The following is a 25306-nucleotide window of genomic DNA, read 5'->3' as shown; positions in this document are numbered from 1 at the left end:
AGAAAGTGTAAATGATCAATCTGCTTCCATTAAACCAACAGTGAATAGAAAATGAAATATGTAAAGTTAATGTGTTTTAATAAATTTCTTCTTTAATTTTTTTAAATTTTAGTATTTTTCAATCACTTTAATATTTTTAAGCAATGTTAAAATCCATTCAATAGAATACATATAGGTTCCCACTTTTCCTTTAGCCTCATGAACTTATATAGATAGGCAATGGAATCGAAGGCAACACTGACATGCATAAATGTATTAGTATAGTTCTTAGGTCAAATGGTTAGGCTTCTCAATTGAAATAAATGCCACAATTTTATGGTAAAATCAAGTTGGTGCCAAGTCACGTTTATGTGGTGATTCTGAACATACTAAATTATATCCAATTTATTATTTTTCAATAATATATCAGTAACACTAGGTTAGTTAGGAAGCCATATCAGACATAACTCTAAATCCCTGGGAACTAAAATAATGAGGTTTATTTCTTGTGCACACTACATGTCCAATTCTAGCCAGAACAGAGCTTTGCTATATATTGATCAACTTGGGAGCTGAGATAAAAGAAAAACAGAAAGTCTCTGAATGACACAGGGGAAAAGGAATATGAAATATCACAATATCTCTTAAATGCTTCCCACTGGAAGCAGCATCACTACCATTTCATTTGAACAAATCACATAGTCATACCTTCCTTTTCCAGAAAAGTATAGAGAAACTTTATAATCTAACAAGCATTCATCAGAACATGAGAAAAGTCTATGAGATCATTTAAGACATTTTCAAAATGTATGTCCAGACATTATCTCACCAAATAATAACCAATTGTGCAAATTTCACAAAGAAGTGATTATTTATACACACTAGAAAATGACAGAATCACTACTATTAATTTAAGCTTTCAGATTTGGAATCGTCTATGGAACAGGACATTAGAATATAACTTTAGTAAGTCACAAATGCTATGACAAATATCAACTGGTAACCTGAACTGGGTCCTTGACAAGTTCATATATATACAGGAAGAGAGAATAAAAAGAATTTTATTTTTTTTGAGACAGATTCTTGCTATGTCACCTTTGGTAGAGTGCTGTGCTGTCACAGCTCACAGCAACCTCAAACTCTAGGGCTCAAGCAATTCTCTTGCCTGAGCCTCCCAAGTAGCTGGAACTACAGGTGCCCACCACAATGCCCGGCTGTGTTTGGCTGTAGTTGTCACTGTTGTTTGGCAGGCCTGGGCTGGGTTCGAACCCGCCAGCTCTGATGTATGTGGCTGAAGCACTAGCCACTTGAGCTATAGGCACCAAGCCAAAGGAAGACATTTTCATCGTGCTTTCACTAGGGATTAGACTGTGACTAAACCATAAAAAATTATTTAAAATATAGTAAAGCATTATCACCGATATTGTGTTTTAATGTCTGCATCTATCTCATCTAACTATTGACACACTATTAGCTACTACAAATGATCCTAGTTCAATACAGCAATGATCTATTTCTTCCCCAGAGTCTATGATTTGGTTGCATGATTTCCTGGTAGCTTTCTCAGTCTTTGTTCATGGGGTTGCATTTATCTGAATGGTGAGCTCCCAAAGAAACCTCATTATTCTGCAGCAGATAGTGAAGACTGGTATCTGCCTCAATTTTCTTCACGTTACTATCTTATTCTAGCTATTAAACAATATCAACCTCTTCATTCTTTAATTCCAAGTGTTATGAGGGTACAAATATTTTTGAATATATGAATCATTTTGTAATGCTTGAGTGACAGATCTAAGTTTCCCATCCCCTGTTCTTACCTCCCTGTTTGATGTTCATTGAATTTTTCTTTCCTATATGCATGCACATGGCATTTGTTGTTTTGTTTCTTGGATACATCACTTAGTATAATGGACTTCAGTTCCATTCAAATTGTTGCCAAAGTCATTAAGTCATCCTTCTTCATGGTTGAGTATTATTTCATGACATACATAAGGAGCATTCTCTTATCCCACTCATGATTAAGTTGATTGCTGAATTGATTCCACATCCCTGCAATTGTGAATTGTGCTGCAATAAACATTTGAGAGCAGGTGTCTTTTTCATAAAAATGACTTCTTTCCCTTGGGTAAATACCTAGTAGTAGGGTTACTAGACCAAATGGAATGTCTAATTTCAGTTATTTGAAGAATCTCCATACTGTTTTCCATTGAGGTTGTCCTAATTTGCAGTCCACCAACAATGTATAGGCATTCTTTGGCTCTGGATACATGCCAACATCTAATTTCTTTTGGACTTTTTAATAAAATCCATTTTAACAGGAGTGAAATGATATTTTATTGCATTTTTAATTTGCATCTCCCTGGTGATTAAGAATGAGGAGCATATTTTTTCATATGTTTAGTGGCTGTTTTGTCTAAATGGAATCACACACACAAATGCAAAATACCAAAGAAGCAAATAGCTGGCTCTTTGCAAAGATAAATAAAATTAATAGACCTAGGACAGATAAGCAGGAATAGGAGAAAAAGGACTAAAATAAGTACAATCAGAAATGAACAAGGAGATATTATAACTTCCACATAAATACAAAATATTACCTGAAAATACTTTGAAAATATCCACATGAACAAGAACACAGGGAAGAGTTGGACAAACTCCTGGTAACACACAACTTCCAAAGGCTCAATCAGGAATAAATAGAAGACCTGAATATATCAAAAATAACCAATGACATTGAAGCAGCAATAAAAAAGTCTTCCACCAATGAACATCCCCAAACAAGATGGATTCTAAGCAAAATGTTATCAGACCTGCAAAGATGTTTCAAAAGAGATAGCCAACCTCTTCATATTGCAATTTCAAGGCAGCCTTCCAAACGATTGGATGTGGAAGCTGCAAAACCTCTCAAGGCCTCGCTCCACAACTCACTTATCACTTCCACCAGTTTTTTTGTTCTAAACATAAGGGCAGCTCACATTCAAATGATGTGAGAATATAGGTATAGAAAATTCGGTGCCCTATTTAATCTACTATACAGTTTAATATCCTAACTTTGTAAGTATAGAACCAGACAATTGGTCTAGAATAACAGTTAACGCAAAATATTTTTAAACTATCAATAAATAAAACCTCTTTGAGAATAAGTCATACAAATTGAAGAATACAAAATAGGAAAATCATTAGAGCTGAATGTTTTTGTATTAGCGGTTTGCATATGTGTCATGTGGAGCTTAAGTAACAGAGAAACAAAGACAGAGTTAGAGAAATGAATATTTTTTCCTGAGGGTTTCAAGTTTTAGGTCAAAAGAAGAGAATAGAAAGATACGAAATATTTCTCTTAATGTTTTAAGTCAGGGGGGAAGGAATCCTTTTCTCTTATTGTTTCAAGTAATCCTTTCTTTCCCTTTTTACCAATGCATATGAGAATATAACATCTCTTGAAAATGTACTTTCATTAATGTTCATTCATGAATACAAGTTTTGGGGTGTTGGTTTAATGGCAATTAGATCATTTAACAAAGCTATACAGGAGCTGCTGGAGTGTTCTACTGTCTTCTGTGAAATATACCATGTGAAGGCCAAATGAGGCATAAAGTTGTAAAAGTTTCCACTATCAGTAAATGATGTGATGCATTTACAAATGCCAGGTGATTTGAAATATATTATTGTTCTTTTCACAAACTGGTTTACATTTCATTTTCAAGAGCAGTGGCCACAGGTTGAAAAACTTGCAAAAGGGGAATGATAAAATGCAGATTTTAAATTAGTAGTAAGTATCACAAATTGTTTATAACAAAGTATCTTAGCAAATGATTTAGAGTGACAGATATCTTGGAGAGTTGCTAAAATGGGACCATATGTCTGATAATTTCAGGGTGTTGACAGTTCAGAAAAGTGAACATTGCCTTGATTGGGTAGTAGAACCTGTGAATATCAGAATCTCTGTCAGAAACGTGAGAGGCACAGACACATACTCCTCCACACCAGCCAGAGGCAGATTACAGCATTCAGCTGAGCATCTAATGTGACAGCTCTATGACACAAACAACCTTTTTCATGTCTTTTTGTTTTTCAACTAGATAGAATCACTCACTCCACCATCTGAGCATGGGAAGTAGAAGTTTCTTAGTATTATCACTTTGAACTGGCATGCCTAAAACCGGAATTTCAAAAGTACAATTGGAAACTGGAGAAAACAATTCATCTTGTAATTTTTGAAAACTTTAATTGGTTTTATAGTCAAATAGCTGTAACACAAAAAAGTTAATATAACTTTATATTAATAATTTCTAACAGCTTTTGTAATATTACACATGTAAGGAAATAAAATTAAAATACCATATGCCATTTTATTAGCTTACTGTGCATTCATGGAAACAAACTTGAAAGGACCAATTTTAAACCATCTTCATCTCCAGTAAAAATGAAATTTTAATGAATAATGGATAAGTCTTTAAATATAAGTTGTTACACGGAAACAAAAATACTAGAAACATTTAAATATATCCTTATCTATGTCAGTGGGGTGGGGTTGTGAACACAGTTTGTGTCCTTTAGCCTGTTAAATACAAAAGCTACTGAAGTATTGCCACTTTGAGGAAGAAGAATTTTAATAAGACTATCTTGAACAGGGAAAATAATATAACGTTTGTGTTTGGAATTGAATAGGTTTTGCTAAAGCATACTGAGGTTAGCTCTCTGGTCTTAAAATGGAAATTAGCTGAAATGTGAAACTGGAACTCACTAAAAAGTGAAATTAAAGAAACAATTTTGGAAATTATAGTTTTATGAAGCCACTGGGGTAAATGAGATCATAGAGAAATAGTATGTGAAGTATAGGAAATACTATGATGGAGATTAGAAACTCAAAGTATTCAATACGAAAAGTCAACAAAGTTAAAAACTCAAGGAACAGCCATGGACAAAAGAGGAAATATTAGCATTAGTATGTTAATAAAGTCAAATGAACAAAGACTTACTTAAAAAGGATATGCAGTGAAATACCCTAGACATTATAGGATTTGAGCATTATATGATTTTAAAAGAATAAATAAGAAGTGTTTATGTCATACCATAGTTTATAGATGCTTTTTGTGCATAGAGAGGATTAAAAAGAATACATCTTAATGAGTCCATCAAATCTTGATCTAGAGGCTTCAGTTCAAACTGACTAATAAGTTTGACTTTCCACCCCAAAATTAAACCACATTTCAGACATTTTATAACAGTCTATTTTGGACATTTCAGCAATCTAAATTGATACAATAAAATGTGTGCTTTAGGAAATCTATATTAAAATGAAGTACTTGTTTCTTAAAGCACATATTAATTCAAGGACTGGAAAACTATGCATGTTTTTTTTCAGTTGTTTTTAATAGCATTATAGTTCATAAAAGATTTGGTACAAATTCAAAGAATGTCTATCTTAGAATCAGAGAATAAATTAAAATATATACATTTGTTATAAATTAATTAGCTAGATTTATTTTTGAGAAGTTAGAGTAGATGGACTTTTCTCGTTAGTGTTACTGATAAACTGACTCTAAATATTTTTGTTTATATTATATATGTATATACATATAAATATATATGTGTATATATGCATATATATCATATATTTTATATATACATACATTATATGTGTTTAGAGAAAAAAGATAACCTGCTCTGCCTTCTGTCCTTAGCCCAAATTCTGCCACCACAGCCACAGGGCAACTGTATGACCAATAATGTGCTTGGAGGGCCCAGGATGACCTAGAGTCTGCCCTCCCTACTTCTCCAGTCAAATAAACAAAGTTTTTTTCTTACCTTCAAGATTGATATGGTGAAGATTGGGGGTGAGAAGAAATAAGTAAAGAAAAAAGAATTCCTCTCCACATCCACAAGTCCTTCAGGGCACAGAATACCTGTTTTTGCTGACCACATTTCATGGTTACCAATTCTTTGTATCATGTAGTGGGGTGGGGTAAGGTGGCAGACTAGAGACATCTCCTTACCAAAGACTCCTGGTCAGATAGGAGAAAGTGGTGTTCAGCCACCTCTGGGTGGGGGAATCTAACCAGGAATATTACCCCAGGGACAAAGTGAAATAGGGGGAGACTTCAGGAGCAAAAGAGGAATTCAGGACCTGAGAAACAAAGACAAAGAAGGTAGCTGCATGTTATGGGTAGAGTCAGCAGGTTGACCAGCTCTCCTGAGGAAGACGGGATGGGAAAGGGCTATCCTGAAGATTTGTTTTTTTCTTCACTTTAGATTGCGCTGGTTGCTGGAGCAGGGAATGAACTCCAACAGCATTGGAAGCGGGGATGAATGTTGGGCTGTCAGGGAGGGTGGTATTCCCATCAGCTTGGCTGCCAGCAGGGTGCCACCATTGTGGGAAAGGCTGTGCATATGGATTGAATATCTGCAGGATCCAATGGATGGTCAGTTCTAGTGTGCCTGCTGATCTACAAAGGCCATCCTTGGGGTGAATTGAGTGGCCCCCACAAGGCCACATTATTTCACTTTATTGTCAGGGAGCACTGTATACTGGGCCTTGTGAGAAGTCTGGTGAGAGCTCTGGGACCCTAGTCCCATAGGAAGCAAACGTTGATGTAGTAAACAGGTTCACATTGAGGGTGAAGAAGTGAAAAAGACAAGATGTGGTTTCCTTTGCAACTAGAGAGTGGATTCTGATGACCATAATACAGTAAATCCAGCCTGTGTTCTTCATCTCCTAACACCACAGCACTACCTGCTGCCCAGGAAATATATTATAATATGTAATATACATACATACACACACACATATATATTTTTTACAATTTTTGCTTCTTTTTTCAATTTTTATTCTTAGTTTTCTTTTTCTTTTGGTTTCCTTTGTTGTAGCTGATGATTTTTATACAGTTACATTTTTTCATTTTTACTTTTTTCAATAGAAAGGGCTCGTCCATTTTGGTTACAGTGTTTCAGGCCCATTAAACTTTCTTTTATATTTATCTCCTTTCCTCTCTTTTGGTGGAGGTTTTTCTACTTTTCTCATATTTCCCAGATAAATTTCTTATACAGCAACTAAGATTAGGTGTTTTTGACTTCTTTATTTTATATGCTAGTATTTTTAAATTTCTTTATCTATTTGTGTTATTATTTTTCATTTTTTCCTCTTTTCTAAGGGCTAAAGTGTCATGACATTGTTTCATTTGGGGGGGTCACTGTATTAGTATGGCCCAATGAGGCCACAAGCTCATGTTCTAGGGTGTCCTTCTAGCTTTGGCCTTCAGAAAGAAGGTATTGTTAGGTCCCTGTGGCAAAATACTGCTTATTGTTCTTTTTTTGTTATTTGCTATATTTGATAGAGTGAGGTATTGCTTTTGCCCAGGTTGGTAAAGAGCTCCTGACTTTAAGGGACTCACCAAGCTTGGCCTACCAAAATCCTATAGCCATGGGTGAGGGTAAAGCACCTTGCTGAATATTGCCACTTCTCCTGTCAGTCTATTTATTTAATGCTATCTCTTTTCTCTCCTTTTCTTCAACTCTTTCCTTCTACCTTCCCTTCTTTTTTTTCTTCCTCTCTATTTTTTTCTTTTCTTTTCTCTCCTCACTCTTTACTCTGATCTTCCCTTTGGCCTTGTACCAAAAGGCCACTTCAACACCTAAGCTCTGAGACAAGATAATTTAAGTCAAAGGAGGTGCTGAGATGGAAAAATTAGAAAAATGAAGTGAATAATGGAAAAACATACATAAGGAAGAATCAACAGAAAAATTCTGACAACATGAAAAACCTGAACAGAGCAACACAACCAAAGGATCATGTTGTAGCTACCACAGGGGATCCCACCTATAAATAATTAATGGAAATTTCATTAAGGGAATTTAATATATGTATTACGAAAACAAGACAGGGAAATAACAGTATGTGAAAAAGCAGAACCATACAATGGATGAAAGATATGAAGAATATAGAAAAGATGTGGCAGAGCTTAGGGACTAAAGGATCCAATCAGGGAACTTATAGATGTAGTACAATGTATTACTGACAGGGCAGTGCCTGTGGCTTAAAGGAGTAGGACACTGGCCCCATATACCGGAGGTGGCAGTTTCAAACCCAGCCCTGGCCAAAAATTGAAAAAAAAAAAAAAAAAAAAAAGTGTCACTGAAAGATTAGATCACAGACAAGAAAGAATCTCAGAGCTAGAGGATAAAGTTCACTTCAATAAGCATTCAAACATACTAATTATAGGTATTGCTGAAGGAAAAGAAGATTTTCCCAAAGGAATTGAAGCACTATTGAAGGACATGATTAGCGAAAACTTCCCAAGTATCACTAAATATTCTGAAACACTCCTTTTAGATGGATATTAAACTCTGGGTTGGCTCATCAAAAATAGAGCAATCTCTAAGAAACATGGTAATGAATCTCTTCAAAGTCAAGATGAAAGAAAAATAATTGCAAGCAGCCAGGCAGGACCAAGTGCCAATTCACCTACAGGGGCAGATTCATCACAGTGACAAGGGACCTCTCAGATGAAACATTCCAAACCAGAAGAGAATTATCATCTACCTTTAACCTTCTCAAACAAAATGTTTTTCTTCCCACAATTCTGTATCCTGATAAATTAATCTGTAAAATTGATGGAGAAATCAAATATCATACTGTTCTGCAAACACTGAGGAAATTTGTCATAATATAACCAGCTCTACAGGAAATATTTGGACCTATTCCCCACACTGACCATTACATTAGAACATCAGCAAAGTAAATACCCACAAACTAAAGGACAAAACTAGCCTTCCACTATGGCACAAAGAAGAAAACAAAGTAAGGTACCTTCATAAAATAAGATTAAAAGTTCTCCACTATGCTTATCAATTGTCTCAATATTAATGACTTGAATTTGTCACTGAAGAGACATGGGCTGGCCAAATGGATAAAAAATCATAAGCCATCCATACACTGTCTCCAGGACACACACCTAACCTTGAAAGACAAAACAAGGCTCAGGGCAAAGGGTAAGAATAGAATATTTCAGGCAAATAGAAATCAGAAGAAAGGGGGGATTGTAATGTTATTTTCAGATACAAGTGGATTTAAAGTAAAAAGCACAAACATGGACATATCATACTGGTTAAAGGAACAATACATCAAGAGAACATTTCAATTGTAAGTATTTATGCACTCAACTTAAAATCTCCCAGATTTATGAAACAGACCTTGATCAGTCTGACTAATATGATATCCTATAACACCATAATAACAAGGAATTTTAACACACCTCTGGCAGAACTGAACAGATACTATAAACAGAAGCTAAAAAAAAAAAAAAATGCAAGGGATTTAAAAGCAACCCTAGAAAAAATGGGCTTAATAGACAATACAGAACACATCAACCCAAAGCTAAGGAATATATGTTGTTCTTGTGAGCCCATGTAACATACTGCAAATAGATCATATCATAGGCCACAAATCAAACCTCACCAAAATTAGAAGAATTGTATCTACTCAGACAACATAGCAAAAGGTGGAACTTTCATCCCCATAAAGTCATGGAAATTAAACAGCCTGATACTGAATTACAGTTGAATAGAGTAAAATATAAAGGAGGAAACTACTAAATTCCTTAAATATACACAAAAATCAAGTTACAAATTACCAAAACCTGTGGGACAATGATAAACAGTCCTAAGAAGTAAATTTATCACATTAGATGTCTATATCCAAAAAACAGAAAGAGAGAACATCAACAACATAAAGTAAATCATTGTATGGAAACAGAAAAAAAAGAACAATCCTATCCCAAATCCAGAAGAGGAAAACAAATAACCAAAATTAAATCAGAAATAAATGAAATTGAAAACAAAAGAATCATTCAGAAAATCAATGAAATAAAAATTTGTTCTTTAAAAATATAAATACAATCTATAAATTTTTGATCAGATTAACTAGAACTAGAATTGCAAAAACTCTAATAACCTGAATCAGAAATGAAAAAATGGAAATAAAAACAGATATCACAGAGATACAAGAGATTATCTTTGACTACTACAAGAAATACAATTCCCAGAAATTTGACAATGTGGAGGAAAAGGATCAATACCTGGAATTCTGCCATCTCCCTAGAGTTAACCAGAAAGAAATAGCTCTCTTGAACAAACAAATATCAATCAGTGGGAATGAAGAAACAAATAAACAAACAAACAAAAATGCTTCCAAAACCACCACTACCACAACAAAAGCCCTAGACTATGGCTTCACAGCAGAATTCTATCAAACCTTCAATGAGGAGCATGTACCTACATTGACGAAAGAATTCCAAAATATTGAGAAGGAAAAACATTTTTTAACATGTTCTAACATTAGCCTAATACCAAAATGAGAAAGGGACCCAACTAAAAAGGAGAACTACAGACCTATTTCACTAATGAATATAGATGTAAAAGTACTTATCTTAGCCAATAGATTATAGCTACATATTTTAAAAATATACATCACAATAAAGTTGGCTTTGACCTAGAGATGCTAGTCTGGTTTAAAAATGCAAATCCATAAATATAATTCACCATATCAATAGAAGCAAAAACAAAATGCACTTGTTCCTCTCAATAGATGCAGAAAAAGCATTCGACACAATTCAGAATCCTTGTCTAATAAGAGCACATTTCTAACAAGGTGGCACATTCCTTATAATGATGAAAGCCATCTACTACAAACCCCCAGTTAATATCACACTGAATGGCACAAAACTGAAAACTTTTCCACTTAGAACAGAAGCCAGACAAGGGAGTGCTCTATTACTACTTCTCAACTTAGAGCTGGAAGTTCTACCCAATGCAATCAAGCAACAGAAGGATATCAAGGGCATCCAAATAGGGTCAGAAGAGGTCAAACCCTCTCTCTTTACCATTGACATGTTCTTATAGTTAGAGAACCACAGAGACTAAACCACATGACTCCTGGAAGTGATAAAGAATACAGTAATGTCTCAGGGTATAAAAGCAATGTCCACAAATCAGTAGCCTTTATATACTCCAATAGTAGGCAAGTGGATAAGTTAATCAAAGATAAAATTCCCTTCACAGTAGTTTCAAGAAAGTGAAATACCTAGGAATATACCTATCAACAGAAGTGAAAGATATCTATAAAGATAATTATAAAACCCTAAGAAAAGAAGTTGCAGAAGACATTAACAAAGGGAAGAATATACCATGCTTGTAGCTGGGAGGAATCAAAATTGTTAAAATGTCTATACTTGCCAAAGCCATCTACATATTCAATACAATCCCCATTAAAGTATCAACATCATACTGTGATGCATTGGGAATAGTAGTTCATCATTTTGTCTGGAACCAGAAAAAAAACAGATAGCCAAGGAAATTCTTAGTAATAAAGCAAAGCTGCAGTCCATCACTCTATTATAGTGTAGGTTATAAGTCCACAGTGATCAAAACAAGCATGGTATTGGCACAAACGTAGACACATAGGTATAAGAAATTGAATAGAGAACTAAGAGATGAAACTAATCTCTCGATGCCATCTCATCTTTGATAAACCAAACAGAACCATGCAGTGTGGAAAATAATCCTTATCCAACAAACAGTATTGGGAGAACTAAATAACCACATGTAAAAGACTGAAACTGGACCCACATATTTTATCACTTACAAAAATTGACTCAAGATGGATAAAAGATTTAATTCTAAGATGTATAATGATAAAAATCCTAGAAGAAAGTGTGGGACAAACCCTTGAGGATATCAGCCAGTGGAAAGATTTTTGTGTAGAAGACTTCAGCTACAATTGCAACAACAAGAAAAATAAACACATGGGACTTAATTCAACTGAAAAGCGTTTGCACAATTAAGGACACAACAATTAAAGCAAATAGACAACATTCAGCATGGGAAAGGCATTTGCATGTTATGAATCTGACAAAGGCTTCATAACTAGGATCTATAGACAACTCAAATTAATCAACAAAAAAAAGAGCAAATAATCCCATTTAACACTGGGCAAGAGACATGAATAGAACCTTCTCTGAGGAAGACAGCTAAATCACTAACAAACATATGAAAAAATGTTCATCATCCCTAATCATTAGCAGAAGGCCAATCAAAACCACCCTAAAATTTGGCTTAACCCCAATAAGAATACCCTACATTGCAAAGTCCCATAGTTGCGATACTGCTGGCACAGGTATGGAGAGATGGACACTTTCATATTCATGGTGGGACCACAATCTAATACCACCTCTTTGGAAAGAAATATGGAGAATCCTCAAAAAACTTAAATTAGGCTTCCCCTTTGATCCCACAACCCCACTAGTAGTCATCAACCCTGAAGAAAAAAATCATTTTAAATTTCCACTAAATTGTTTATGACAGCTGAATTTACAATTGACAAGATGTGGAAACCACCTAAATGCCCATCAACTCAGGAATGGATTAACAAAATGTGGTATATGTACATTCCATAATTTTACTATAAAAAGATTAACTTTACATCATTAACCTAGATGGCAACATTCTTCTTAATAAACTATCACAAGAATGGAAAAGCAAATACACGATGTACTCAATTTTATTATGAGGCCAGTAGATGATGTAATACCCTTCCACATAAGAGATAAAATAATTATGTTCAAACTGGGGAAAGGACAATGAGGGATGGGAGAGGGGAGCGAGCAATTGGTGTGCTCCCACGTATAAGGCACACAGTATGAATGAGTGGCACACTTCTTGGGTGTGGGACTCCAACAGTGACTCTACCTAACAATTTCAAATATTGGGACCTGGTTTTTTGTACCCACAATAACTTGACTATTTTTTCTTTCAAGAAAAGGAAGAAAAACAAGATAATCCAGTTACTTCAGAACTTAAGAGACCTATAACCGAAGATTTAAAATTCATGTTATCTAACATACAGGACAAGATGATCTGAGTAAAACTGAAATGTACTGACAGAAATATCAACAAAACTTTTCAAATGGAACAATACAGTTATGTATATACTCTAGAAGGTGAGTGAGGTCCAAGCAGGATAATCTTATTATAGTCAAACTTCTGGATGGTGAGAGAGAAGACTTCTTGAAATCAGTGAGGTAAAAATTATGAAAAGGGGAGGGAAATTTAGGGATAGAGAATTTCTCATCAGAAGCCCTGGAGGCTAGAAGAAAGTAATATAATATTGTTCAACAACTGAAAGGTTAGAACTGCTATCCAGAACTGTGAAAATGTCACTTTTCCATGTGGAAGGAATCCACAAGGGAAACTAAAATAATTTGTCACAAACATGCCTACTCTAAGGGAATGGCCCAAAAGAGTCTCTAAACAGACAGGACATGGCACAGGAACAATGTTAGAACACCAGGAAGGAAGGCCGAACCAGAGAAGAAGTCAAAATAAGTTAAACATAATGCATTTTCTGTCTCCTCTTCTTCATATGTTTGCAATGACATGAAAAATAAACAAATGGGACTTGTTTAAACTGAAAAGCTTTTGCACAATTAAGGACACAACTGGTGTGCGGAACAACCTGGATTAATCTCCAAAGAATTACTCTGTGTGCAAAAAAGCCAGTCCCAAAAATTAATAGGCTGTATAATTTCATTTATAAAACATTCTTAAAATTTCAAAATAATATAAATGAAGGACAGATTAGTAGCTTTTGGTGGATAAGAAGCAGGGAGACAGGTGCATCTACAAAGTGGTGGGTTGAGGCACGCTCGTAATGATGGGATGTTGTTTATTTTGCTGTTATCATCTTCAATATCTTGGTTTTGATATTGGACAGATTATTTTTCGCTGTTTTTTTCTTTTTCTTTTCTTTCTTTTCTTTTCTTTTTTTCTTTTTCTATTTTTTTTTTTTTTTTGAGACAGAGTCTCAGAATGTTGCCCATGGTAGAAAGCTGTGGTATCAAGGCTCACAGCAACCTCCAACTCTTGGGCTTAAGAGATTCTCTTGCCTCAGCCTTCCAAGCAGCTAGGATGCCAGGGGCCTGTCCCAACGCCCAGCTATTTTTTTGAGGGGGGAAGGAAGCAGTTGTCATTATTGTTTTAACTGGCCCAGGTCGGTTCAAACCTGTCAGCCTTGGTGTACCTGGCCTGCACCCTACACACTGAGCTATGGGTGCCACCCTGGACAAGATATTTGAAAGATATTACCCTTGAGGGAAAGCAGATACAGGGCATATGAAACTTTTATATTGTTTTCCACAAGTTCATATCAATCATAATTACCTCAAAATAAAACAATTAATTTAAAATATGAAAGGAAACTCTTTTCAATTTTAAAACGTGTGTAGTTCTCCTGTAAGAAATTGAGAAAGTTTCTTCTCTATCATTTCAATAACAGATTCTGTCTAAGCACATGCCACATGGGCAGACAGACATTTTCATAGTGTTGGTTGCAACGTGGCAGTCTATAGTATTCAAGACTGAAGGATTTCGAGTTTTACAAGCAAAATTGTGTGGCAAATCACAGTAAGCCTGGAAAGAAGTGGAGTGAAAATGGTTCTTAATGTCTTTATGACTAAGTGATCTAACTAAAGTATTAGACTACACATATTATACACATAAAATGTTTATCATTTCATAATTTATAGTGTTTCTTTTAACATTTTATTATTACTAATTATAGAAGTGATTAATATATTTTGTAGACTATTTAGGTGAGGCATGGTACTTAATTCTTCTGAATTTCAGTTTTAAAATCAGAAATAGGGCAGCACCCGTAAGCTCATTGGGTAGGGCGCCAGCCACATATACCAAGGCTGGCAGGTTTGAACCTGGCCCAGGCCAGCTAAACAACAATGACAACTGCCCTCCTCGCCTGCAAAAAAAAAAAAAAAAGTAGCATGGTGTTGTGGTGGGGGCCTGTAGTCCTAGCTACTTGAGAGGCTGAGGCAAGAGAATTGCTTAAACCCAAGAGTTGGAAGTTGCTGTGAGCTGTGATGCAGCAGTACTTTAACCCAGGGCGACAGCTTGAGACTCTGTCTCAAAATAATAATGATCATAATTATAAAAAAATAAAATCAGAAGTAGAATACCTAGGCTGGGTATCAGGCCTCATGCCTTTAATCCTGCACTTTGTGAGGCTGAGGCCAGAGGATTGCTTGAGCTCAGGAGTTTGAGACCAGACTGAGAAAAGTGACACTCCATATCTACTAAAAACTGAACCATCAGCAAGGCATCATGGTAAGCATCTGCAGTCCCAGCTACTTCAGAGACTGAGGCAGGAGAATCACGTGAATCCAGGAGTTTGTGATTACTGTGAGCTAGGCTTACACCATAGCACTCTAGCCTGAGCAAGTGAGATTATCTCAAACAAAAAAGTGTTTATATAAAATATCTCAGAGTATAACATTCTTGAAACGTCAAACTATAGGAATGGAAAGCATATTTGGAGAAATGGAGAGCATAGAGATAGTCTAGGAAAGGGAAATGTAGAGCCCTTATCTCGTACATGTATCTATACATACATATAAATTACTATGTGTGTTACATACAAACTGTATGTGTCTACATACACACATCAAAGTTTCTATCTTTGATCCTGACGTGTATCAAATGATTACCATAAAATAGTCATTGTTTTCAAAGACTGTTATCATTCTCAATAATAACATTTGGAAATGAATAATGACAACATTAAGAGAAGAAAGCTGGGAGAATAAAGATGTAATGCTGGGAAGAATAAGCATCATATTCAGAAGCAAAAAAAAAGGAGTAAAAAATAATTTCAATCCAGATCAATTTACTGTCATCTAGTACAATTCTATAAACATTAGCAATATCCGGAAACAGAACAAAGGAATCAGTGATCATCACGAGCAGCACAGAGAACAGCGACAGCAGAGTTCCTGCACGACAGCCACACGGAGCTCTTTGTCACTAGTGTTGAATTTGTTTCATATTGAAAAAGTCATCTGCAAGATCCTCAATCACATTGATTCAGAAAAAGATAGTAAACAGACCTTTAACTAACATAACTGATTATCCTAAATTGTCAGCCTGAACATCACTAGAAACAGTGAGAAACAGAAAGGAAATGAGATGTGTTTGAGATATGAGCAAATAATATAGTGTGATTCATTTTTAAAATAAAGAGGCTATTATACCCAGTGACAGAGTATCTATGACAGATATATTTAATATAAAGGGGATCTTAAAAACATAGCTGAAAAATATATTGAAATATCAAGAAGCTACAAATTAGATTTAAATTTGCAGTTCAGTGATGAAAGTTTAAAAGGTCAGTAGAATGTCAGTATAAACATTCAAGACCACATATAAAGGAATATAAACTTTTTTCGTGATGTTGTCCAATCCTGAATTAATGAAAGAGAAATAATGATACAACTTATTATACCAGGTGGACATAATGTCCATGTTCAATGTTAAACTGCACCTTATTTTAAATTACACACAGACTTTGTGATCACCCTTTATACCTCTCTTGTGTCTACCACATCGAGTTTTTAAAATTCATTTTTAGAATATAAATTCTTTAATTTGTAGTGTACACATGCTTCAGTATTGATTCATACAGTGTTAAATACATGTTTATAATTATGGAATAAGATAAAATCTTCACTCTTATTCATTGGTTATTTTCTTGCCTAAGTGTGCAGTAAGCTCTTCTCATCACAACCTATATCCCCATCCCCATTCTACAATGAAGGAGAATGCCTATGAATTGGTCTAGTTATTATGCCTAATGTAAGGTAGCTCTTTGACACATTATAGAAGAATAATTAATAAAGTAAAAGCATGTGGTACATTTTTAAAAGGAGATAAATTTGTACTTATATGCTGGAATGCAAATTTACACAAGGTTACCCCTAAAACGTAAACTTCTTTATCTTTATGGATAATTCCTTTATTTCCTCATTTATATACAAATTTTCTGAGTAATTCTCATATTCAAGGTATTTCACGAGGTAGCCTTATTCATTCCAGTTCCAATATTTAATTTGTTAACCACTTTGGGTTAATATAACCACTTAAATATCGAATAAGATTTATGTTATGAATTATAAACATAGCTTTATTGATTAAGGAGATAATGTGTAAAAAGCTAGTATGGAAGATACTAAGCAATGTACGTTTGCAAAATATTATTAATGTAGAAAATGCATACAATAAATTTAAAATCTGAAAGGCACTAGATGATATTAAAGGCAAAAAGTTTCTTATCACTTCCAGTATATTGTTATACTAGAAATGCATACAATCAATTTAAAATTCAAAAGGCACTATATACTAAATGTTAAATTCTAATATTTATTATTTTTTACTACATTGCTGTTTAGTTTTTAGCATATTTTAAAGCTGCTCTTTCTGATACCACAGACTTTAACCACTATTTAAATTATACTTAAGTAAAAAGCAAGATATTAACCCCTCCAGTTCTCAGTGTAGACATACCACAGTTTATTTTCCAATTACTTACCGAAGAACATTTTGCTAACAATCATCCATGTGCAGGCTTTTTTGGATACATTAGTTTTCAACTCCTTTGGGTAAATATCAAAAAGTGTGATTTCAAGATCATACTGGAGCACATGTTCAGTTTTATAAGCAACTGTCAAACTGTACCAGCCTGCATCCTCTCAGGCAATGAGTGAGTTTCTGTGGGTTCATATCCTTGCCAGCACTTGGTGTTGTCAGTGTTCCAGTTTTTGATTATTCTAATAGGTTTGTGGTGGTTACTTGCTTTATTTGACATTTCCCTGATGACGTATAATGTGAAACATTTTTCATGTTTTCTTCTGTCTGTGTTCTTTGTAGAAATATAGAACTGTTTGGGTCTTTGCCCTAATGCTTATTGGATTGTTTGTTGTCATGTTGAGTTTTATAAATTCTTTGACTATTTTACATAGGAGTAGGCTATCTGGTATGTCTTTTTTTGCAAACATTTTCTCTCACCCTATGACTTTTCTTTTCATGCTGTTGACACTGTTTATGCAGAACATTTAAAAAATTTTAATAAAATCTAACTTGTCAACTCTTTCAATCATACTTTTGGTGTTGTATTCAAAAAGTTATCATCACAAACAAAATCATCTAGATTTATTTCTATGTTATCTTTCAGACCAATGATGAGGAGAGGAACTGAATCAGTAATTTAAAAAGGTCACAAAATCAGCAAAAACACCAACAAAATGAGGACCAGATTCACAACCAAATGTAAGTGAAGACTGATACCAATGCCACTAAAAGTATTCAAAAAAATTGAGGAGAGAATCCTCTCTAACTCATTCTATAAAGCCACTATTGATACCAGACAAGTGACACCCCAGCCAGCTCAGCCAAGCAGGGCTGGGGGACCTGCTGCCTCCGTCTTGGCTGTGGCAGCCAGCAAAGGAACCAGCAGGCTAGAGCAAGCAGGAGGAGCTTCCCTCCCCCACCAGAGGCTCCAGTAGAGTGGGGCTGGACGACTTGCCTACTCTGTCTTGGCAGCAGCCCCCAGAGGAACTGGCAGGCTGGAGCAAACAGAGGGAAATTTCCTCTCCTACCGGAGGCTCTAGTAGCAAAAAGACCTGACCAAGCAGAGGAAAACACTCACCATTCCTCCATTGCAGCCCTGATTGGTCCATTTTCAGTCCTGCTCCTCATTGGTCTATTTTTAGGAGAAAATAGACCAATCAGCTCAGCTTTCAGCTCATTGGACAATTGCCCCTGTATAAACCCCTAAGTAGAGAGCCTAGGGGCAGATTCTCGCTGACCTTCGAGGGAGATAGAGCAGGAGAGCAAAGACCTCAGTAGATTGCCACAGACCATGGAGGGAGAGAGAGCAGAAGAAGAGCTGTAATACTTGGATCCTGCTCTGCAAGGAAGTTTGGCTCTTTGTAAGAGCTGTAACACTGGTATCCTGCGCTGCAAGGAGGTTTGGCTCTTTGTAAGAGCTATAACACTTGTATCCTGCCCTGCAAGGAGGTTTGGCTCTTTGTAAGAGCTGTGACACTTGTATAAAACCTATCTTATCCTGCTCTGCAAGGTTTGGCTCTTCGTAAGAGTTGTAATACCTCTGTAAATAAAACCTAACTTCCATCTTGTGGTCTGTCGATTCATTCATCGAATCATTGAGACCAAGAGCCTGGAAATCCGGTATCAAAAATCTAGTATCACTATAACCCTGATACTAAAGTCATGCAAACAAAAAAGCAACAGAAAGTACAAGTTAAAATTCCTAGGGAACATAGTTGCAAATATTCTCAAGAAAATATTATCAAATCCCATTCAGAAGATAGCAAAAACAGCATAGATAACCATCAAGGAGGGTTTATTCCAGGGATGAAAATTAGTTCAACATTCACAAATCAATAAATGTGATTCACTTCATACACAGAATTAAATTTAAAAAACATGCAATCACTTCAATAGTGAAAAAAAATTCAGTAAAATTCAGTTTCTGTTCATGATAAAAACCTTCAAAAAGTAGTCATTGAAAGAACATATTTCATAGTAATAAAATTCATATAGGAGAAACCCAAAGCCAATATCATACTGAACGTAGAAAAGTTCAAAGGAAATTTCAACTGGAGCAACATGAAAAAACTCATATACAAAGCCACATGTCTACATCAAAACTTATAAAAATATACACTGGGGAAAAGACATCTTATTCAATAAATGATGCTAGGAAAATTGGATAACCATATGCAGAAGAATGAAACTGGACCTATATCTCTTACTATATATTCATACAAAATTTAATTCAAGATGAATTATAGACTTAAAGACCTAAAATCACAAAAATACTAGAAGAAAACTTAGGGAAAAGTCTGCTGCACATTGATCTTTAAAGAATTTACAATTTAATCCTCAAATGCAAATGTGCATGCTCATATACACAAACCCCAAATAAACAAATAGGACTTCATTAAACTAAAAAGTTTCTTCATGAAATACTCAACAGAATGGGAGAAAATATTTAGAGACTATGCATCCATCAGAGAGCTAAGAATCTGCAAGTAACTCAAGCAACTATACAAAAAATATATAACCCTAGTAGAAGAGGGAAAAGTATATAAAGTACATTATTCAAAAGAGGACAGATAAGTGGTCCACTAATGTGAAAAAATGCTCATCGTTATTAACCATTAGAGAAACAGCACAAATTAAAACTACAATTGGATATTGTTTTATAACAGTCAGAATGGATAATAATTATATACAAAAATTATAGTTTTATATAAATTATGATGAGGATGTGGAGAAAGGAAAAGCTTATACACAGTAGCTAGAAATGTATATTAGTATAATCTCTATGGAAAACAGCATGGATATTTGTCTAAGAACTAAAAATAGATTACTTACAACTATGCTACTGGGTAACTACTTAAGGAAAAAGAAATCATGTAAAAAAGACATCTTCACGTTTCTGTTTATAATTCACAGCAGACAAGTCATGGAATCAACCTACGTGTTCATCAATTGTCAACTGATATAGAAACTGTGGTAGATATATAACATGGAATGCTACTCAGTAACATAAAGGGATGAAATCATATCTTTTGCAACAACATGAATTGAACTGATTAAACAGAAAACCAAATACTTCAAGTTCTCACTTATAAATGGAAGCTAAATAATGGGTACGAATATAGTGAGTGGAATGACAGGCATTAAATATAACTTTGAGTATGGGGATTTTAGCAATGTTAATTCTTCCAATCCATAAATACAGATGTCCTTTCATTTATTTGTGATTGCTTTAATTTTTATCATCAATGCTGCACAATTTTTAGTGTAGTTATTTCATCACCTCGTTAAATTTGTTTCTAAGTACAGTAGAACTTCTGTAAGTTGACCATGCCTTTTGTGGGTGGCCAACTTACAGAGGTGCTACTGTATTTTAATTTTTTAGACTATTTTAAATGGAATTACTTTCTTAATTTATTAGATTTTATAGTTAAACCACTCCATAAAATAATTGGTTTGTGTTTGCATACTATTTATTTGAATTAAAAATACACTATCTGTACATGCTAGACTCACAAAGGATAGGAAGATGGTCACACTCAGAAAAACATTGAGAAAGAATAATTATCTGGCTCCCTTTAAACTCTCATTTTGGGGGAAATTCCTTAGCACTATGCATTAGGCAGTGTTTATTTATGGATTTATAGAAAATTCTCTTTCTCTCTCTGTTTTGAGAGAAAGTGTTGCTCTGTTGACCAGGATAGAGTTCAGTGACATCATCATAATCATTGAAACCTCAAATTCCTAAGATCAAGTGACCCTCCTGTCTCAGCTCCCAAGTAGTTTGAATTATAGGCATGCACCACCATGTCTGGCTGATTTTTCTATGTGTTTTGAGAGATGGGGTGTAATAATGGTTCTCTCTTCCACTCTTTATCATTCTCATTCTTCCTCTTTCCCTTTTTTCCTCTTCTTCCTCAGTTATTTAAAGATAATTTTTACAAAGTTAAATGTATCTCTAAAGTTATTTTACCTTTAATCAATAATTTAGCTATTTTTGACAATATATATGAACTCCCTACAAAGATATTTGGAAAACTGAAATTTAGCTCACTTATAAACACATCTGTCTTTTTTCTCAGACATTTGCCACATACCTCTAGACCTACCAATTCTAAGATTGATTGCAAAATCTATTCAGGAAGAATCTTTTTTTTCTATCTTTTCTAGGTGATGTATCTGTGTGGGTCTGTGTGCATACACACTATGTTTGCAACGTGTGATGGGTATAGCAATTATGGGATTGTGAAACTGTGCACTTATTTGCTGAATGTTCTTGATGCATTAAAGAGAGAAAACTACTACTCAGGTAAGTCAGTTATCAGTGGAAGGCAAAATGTGAGAGTATTGTTCCTCTAAGTTATTACATAAAAAACATCCAGATGATCAGCTTGTGGAAAGTAGGTCAAACTTAATACATGATAGAACTTTAAAAAAGATAAACTTACAGGGTCTTGATAAAGAAAAAATGAAAAACTGAGACTTGCTGAGGTGCATATATATGTGTAGTATGCACACTGCCTTCTGCAATAGAACATTCAACTCTCAGATTACTCTGAACTTGCAGGGAGAAGAGTGTGAGGGACTGAAATGTGGACAGAGGTGAAAAATAAAGTTGGATACAAGAGAGCTTTTGGTATAGAAATGCTTTGCCACATCTCAGTATTTTATATGCTGGCAATAGCCCTAGAGCCAGGTTTAATATTGTGAGTGTCTCTTAGCAAATTAGAAAAAACTTAATAAAGGAAGTGGAAATGCCAAAAACACCGTATGAGAGTGTAGGTTCAGGAGATGGGATGAGGCAGTAGGGATATAGTGGTTGTAGACTCATAAGTTAATCTCTTCCTTTTTAAATTTCAGATTAACACAAGGGCACACATGATTAGATTGCACTGTGTGCATTTGTTAGGTAGCTTCTGTACTGTAGTTGAGTCCTTCACCCTGGATGTGTGCCATATACCCCTACGTTATACCCATTAGGTGAGATTTTGCTCAGCCCTTTTCCTTCTTCCCCCCTCCCCACTTCTTGAATTAGATTGTATTTTTCTCTTGTGTGGGCCTGTGGTTGTTCGTCTACTATTTTCAACATTTTATCAAATACATGGAATGCTTGGTTTTCTATTCTTGAGATATTTTACTAAGGAGAATGTTCTTTAACTCCATCCAGGTAAATAAAAAAATGTAAAGTCTCCATGATTTTATAGATGAATAGTATTCCATTTTATATATATACCACAGTTCATTAACCCATCATGGGTTGATGGACGTTTGTGTTGTTTCCATATCTTTGGAATTGTGAATTGAGCTGCTATAAACATTGAAGTGAAAATATCCTTGTGATAAGATATTTTTTCCCCTGGGGTATTCCCTTCCCTCCTCAAGTAAAAAATGGAACTCTTGTATTTAAATATTATATGAAAAATAAGACTACTGATGTTCCTTTAACTTGGATTAAGACAACTCACTACCCTGTTTCAATTGGTCTACTATTTTCTAATACTTCTTCCAAATGTATCCTGCTGGAAAAATCATCAGTTTATTATTAATTTAGAGTATATCCTGGACTTTAAGGTGCCATAACTTGCATAGAAGATATATGTATATTTTTACTTTTCTTTTTCTTATTCTTTTTTTTTGTCTTTTTGAGACAGAGTCTCAATTCTTACCCTTGATAGAGTATCCTGGCATCATAGCTCACAGCAACCCCTAACTCTTGGGCTCAAGCAATTCCCTTGCCTCAGCCTCCCGAGCAGCTGGGACTACAGGCACCTGCCACAATGCCTGGCTCTGTTTAGAGATAGGGTCTTACTCTAGCTCTGGCTGATCTCCAACTCATGAGCTCAGGTTATCCACCCACCTCGGTCTCCCAAAGTGGAGATTACACTCCTGGGATTACAGGAGTGAGCTACCACACTCAGCCTGTATTTTTGCTTTTCTTTCATTGATCAGTTAAAACGCTGACTGATATTCAAAGAAGTGTGGGGTTTTTGGCAATTTATTTATTTTTATTAATAAATAATATTAGTACATATAGGGGGATACATGAAATACTTTGCTACATACATAAAATATGTAATAATCAAAATAAGGTATTTAAGATATCTATAGACAAAAACATTTACTATTTCTATGTGTTATAAATATTTTATGAATTCTCTTCTCACTATTTTGAAATATAAAATACATGGGTGTTAACTGTAGTAACACCTACTCTCCTAGGAAACGTTATAACTTATTGCCTATATGTAACTAGATGTTTGCACCTGCGAACCAACCTCTCAGCACTATTCCCCAACATCCTTCCCAGTCTCTGCCATCTATCCTCTTACTATCTCCCTCTATGAGATCAATTTTTTTAACTCCCATTTGATACAGAAATGCTTTCCCAAACCTCAGTATTTTATATATGCAAGAACATACAATATTTGTCTTTCTCTGCTTATTTCAGTTAACATGATGACCTTTCCATTCCATCGATGTTGCTGCAAGGGACAGGATTTCTTTTTTCTTTTTTGTTATGGTCAAATAGTCTTCTTTTGTGTGTATATATGTAAATGTGTTTTTTCAATACATGCAGGCCAACATGCAACCTTCCATAAATATTTTTAGTGGATTTTTTCTTACAGTGCAAACAACTAAGCACAGGGAGAGTGACTATACTCTGCTTTAAAATTCATTTCTGGAAAATACTCCCATTGTGATAATATCAATTAATATTAGATATGTTTTTTATAATAAGCTTAATGGCAAATAAAAAAATTGACTTGAAATTTATTTTCTAATGTGAGTGACTTGAAACTTATTTTCTAATGCCAGTATATTTTCTCAAAAAATAAAATAGGACAATTTTATTTCTAAGACATTTTATGGTTTAATTTTATTCTCAATGTAATCTCTCACTCTTTTCCATTGGTAAAGAAATGAAACATTTGTCATGATCCTTCAGGTGTAACGGGAGAAAGAAAGAGTCATCTCAGTTGTCTAAAAATCAATCTAATTTGATAACTTCTATGTGTCTGTTTCCTTTTCCCCTCAGTACAAGGTGGTATTGAGGGAATTTTCCACTAGAAAGTTCCCATCCTAGGTGATCATCATTACAACAATAAACATTAAATTCTTTTTCCTTACTCATTTTTCTCCTTGTATTTTTGCTGAGCAATTGAACATTAAAAAGCCTTTGGTTGTGAGGCCTCAGAATAGTAGATGGGAGTTTTCTGTATTTCTATGACTTAAAAAATTTAAAAAAATTGGACTCCTTATTCATGAAAGCTACACACTTACACTCATACATATACATATACTCTCTTATTTGCAACTCGTCTTACTGTATTTGTATTGTTATGCAAGAATATCTGAGGCTGAATAATTTACCTTTAATAGAGAAAAGGTTTATGTAGTTCACAGTGCTGTGGACTATACAAGAAAGGCACCACCAGCATCTGCTTTGGTGATAGAGTCTGACTACTTCCATTCATGGCAAAAAGTGAAGGGGAACCAGTATGTGCAAAGATCACACGGTGAGAGAAAGTAAGAAGGAGGGGGGATGTTCCAGGCTCTTAAACAACCACTTCTTGTGGGAATTAATATAAGAACTCACTGCATTACTGTCAGGAAGGTAGCTACTCCCTCATGAGAGATCTGCACCCATGACCCAAATTGAAAGGTAGAAGTGGTGGCACACAGAGATGAGGGCCCAGTGGAGACATTCAGGCCAGGTTTAGTGAAAGGGGAGGATGACCCATCTGGGCAGTGCAAAGGTGACATCTGTGTCTAGAGGCAGTTAGAGGCTCTTTTTATATGGGGCAGAGGTGCTGAGTAAATTTCACAGCTTGCATAGAAGGTTAGAGTTCTTTGGCTGGAACTTCTC

This window comes from Otolemur garnettii, unplaced genomic scaffold (genome assembly GCF_000181295.1).
Source record: "Otolemur garnettii isolate 467f Iridium unplaced genomic scaffold, OtoGar3 scaffold00040, whole genome shotgun sequence".
NCBI classification, from domain to species: Eukaryota; Metazoa; Chordata; class Mammalia; order Primates; family Galagidae; genus Otolemur; species Otolemur garnettii.
The sequence above is the reverse complement of the archived record's forward strand: the minus strand, read 5'-3'. Positions refer to the sequence as shown.